The following is a 3,215-nucleotide window of genomic DNA, read 5'->3' as shown; positions in this document are numbered from 1 at the left end:
TGTCCAAGGACACCTGCCTGGGGACACTCACGCAGAGATGCTCCCACTGAGACACCGACACAGCGACATCTAGACAGGGCCACCTGCTCGGGGACACGCAGCTGGGGACACCCGTAGAGGGCCAGCAGTGCCAGGACACCTGCACCGGCACAGCCGCACGGAGACACTCACACCGGGACACTTCCACGGTGATACCCACCCAGGGACACCTGCACAGGGACTCCGGGGACACTCACACTGAGACACCTGCCCTGGGATGCTCGCCCAGGGACACTCCAGCGAGGCACTGCAGCAGCTCCTTCCCCCAAGGCTGAGCCCTGTGACCCAGCACCCAGGGGCAGGGCCACCCCTGGGGACAGGAGCCGCTGCGGTGGATGACAGCCCCGGGCCCCTCAGACCACCCTGAGGCGCCACTGGTGCTTCTCTAGTGGCTTTTTGCTGGGAAACCAGAAGCTCAGCACTTCACTGCCCCCGTGAAAGTGGAAGGTGTTTCAAAGCCCGGCTGGTGGCTGGGGAGGCAGCAGGGGTGTCCATTGGGGTGTCCGTTGGGGTGTCCGTTGGGGTGTCTGTTGTGTCCGTTGCCACTGGGCCAGGCAAGGTCACTGGAGCTGCCCCTGCTCTCCCTGCCCGTCCCCACTGCAACAGCAACGCCCGAGGTGATCTTCTGAGTTTTGGAGACCGAATCACTGTGAGAAAATCAAAGCGCTTTGGAAAAAAAAAGCCTGTGCTATTCCCCTGCCTGACTGAGAAACCAGGGGAATGGTCCCTGGGCTCAAATACTTGCCCAGGGCTGTGCCACGATGTGGAAACAGCTTTGGAAAAATCCCTCTGGGTGCCCGAGTGCAGGGTCTGGGGAGCCTGAACCCCTGGGCAAAGCCAGCCTGGAGCAGGAGCCCAGGAGCTCCCAGCCAGCGGGGAATTAGGAGCCCGGGGGCCAGGACAGGGGCTGGGGGGCGTCTCTGCCTGCCCTGGCCAAGGACTTAACCAGGCTGAGCCTCCCGGCGGTGGAGCCTGCCTGGGCCCATTGACATGATAATACTGTTAAACTTCAGCAATTTGGAAAACAATCAGCCCGTGAGAGCCCAAAGGGGGATGCTGGAAACCCCAAGTAGCCTTCGAGGTCACTGCCCTGTCCCAGGCAGGGTTCCCTCCACCTTTTGCCCACACTCTGATATTTAATCTGGATTTTTTTTTTCAAGAAAAATTGGATTCATGACTGGCTGTACCACTGTTGGCTACAGCCTTGCCCTTGGGGCTTGGCTCTGGCTCTCCTGAGCAGCAACTGGGTGCAAGCAGCACCACGAGAACACCCAGCGCCCGACTGTTGGTGCCACGTGGTGAGAGGAGCCGTGGTGCTCTGGGGCATCAGGATGGGGCTCACAGCACTGGAGAACAACACTCTTGGGCCAGGAGGAAGCCTCCCTGGGCTACGTAGACAGCTCTTGCTCAGGCAAAAGGAGGGAATAATCCCCATGGGGAGAGCTGAGACAACAGGAGCTGCCACCCAGAGCAGCCAGGGCTGCTCCTGAACCCTGGCCAGGCTGTGCGTAAAGAGCAGGAGCAAGAGCTGAAGAAATGGGCTGAAGAAACAGGAACCTCATAAAGTTCAGCAAGCAGAAGTGCAAAGTTCCCTGGGGAGGACCAACCTCATTCACCAGCATGTGCCAGGGGCACCCCCCAGGCAGCAGCATGGCAGGAACTGCCCCGGGGGTCCTGGGGGGCACCACATTGACCACGAGCCAGCAACACGCTCCCGAAACAAAGTGGGTGACCCGTGTCCTCGGGCACAGACTTCATGGCCGGTGGTCGGGCACAGCATTGCTGGCAGGTGGAGGGTCCTTCCCCTCTGCTCAGCACTGGTGAGGCCATCCATGGGGTGCTGGGTCCAGTGCTGGGCTCCCCAGTATGAGAGAGACAGGGACATACTGGAGAGAGCCCAGTGAGGATGATGAAGGGGCTGGAGCATCTCTGCTCCAAGGAAAGGCCGAGAGAGCCAGGGCTGTTCAGCCTGGAGAGGAGCAGGCTCGGGGCGGGTCTCATCCGTCTGTATAAATACCTGGAGGGAGGGTGCAGAGAGGACGGAGCCAGGATCTTCTCAGGGGTGCCCAGGGATGGGACCAGAGCCCACGGGTGCAAACCCACACGCAGGAGGGTCCCTCTGAACATCACGGAACATTGCTCCGCTGTGAGCAGCTCCTTTAAACTGACCCCAGAAGGATGGTTATTTTCTTAACTTGGTGCCCCCTCTGCCCAAAGCACTTCTGAAATTAAACGTCCAGTTGTATTTTGGTGCCATTTAATACCTTTGAAATGACTGTGTCAGGTCGGGTCGACCTCCTGGCCATGGTTCTTATGATGCAGCCCAGGATGTGATTGGAAATTGCCAGCTCACGTTCAATTTTGTCACCCACCAATACCCCCAAGCCCTTCTCCGCAGGGCTGCTCTCGACCCATCCATCCCCCGGTCTGTGCTGGTACTGGGGATTGCCCTGACCCAGGTGCGGGACCTTGCACTGGGCCTGGCTGATCTTCATGGGCTCAAGTAATTTGGGAGTTTGCTGATGTTTCTCCCTCTTTGGACGAAGTGCTTCACCAAAGCAGATGAAGTTTCGGGGTGATGCGATGCTGACAGCACAGGAGAACTGCCCCATCCGCCTGTGCTGGTGGCACCAGGGGCCTCCCAAGAGCAGCAGCTGAGGGAAGATGTGGGCTGGTGTGACAGAAAGGCTGCCCTCCAGCCTCCGCTCTGCTGCAAAACCTGGGAAGCCAACAGCTGAGCAAAGCCAGGGCAAGGGGCTCAGTTAGTACCAGGACTGAGAAAAATCCTACAAAGTGTAGAAAGAGCTCTGAGCACCACTGGACAAACTGGTGTGTCTCCCTGGGTTCTGGTTCCCACTGTAGGTAGAAGTAGACACTGACAGAGTGTGAGAACAGAGCTCACGGGAGAGATGCTCCCGGCCAGACACCTTGAGCCACATGTGGCTCCTGCGTGCCCGGGGATGGCCACGTGCAGCCTGAGCACCGTCCCCTCGCTGCCCCCCTGCTCCAACCTTGTCTGGCCGGGCCAGAAAGGTGAGCGGGTCTGAGCTGCCAAACCTCCCCACTGATCTGCTGAGGAGGCTTCTGCTTTCTCTTTCTCTTATTCAAGGTGTGGGCGACAAAAGGACCCAGGCAATGGCCAAACAGTGGTCCCTCTTTTAATCTCCTTTCTTTCC

This window comes from Apaloderma vittatum, unplaced genomic scaffold (genome assembly GCF_000703405.1).
Source record: "Apaloderma vittatum isolate BGI_N311 unplaced genomic scaffold, ASM70340v1 scaffold10850, whole genome shotgun sequence".
Classification (NCBI taxonomy): domain Eukaryota; kingdom Metazoa; phylum Chordata; class Aves; order Trogoniformes; family Trogonidae; genus Apaloderma; species Apaloderma vittatum.
The sequence above is the reverse complement of the archived record's forward strand: the minus strand, read 5'-3'. Positions refer to the sequence as shown.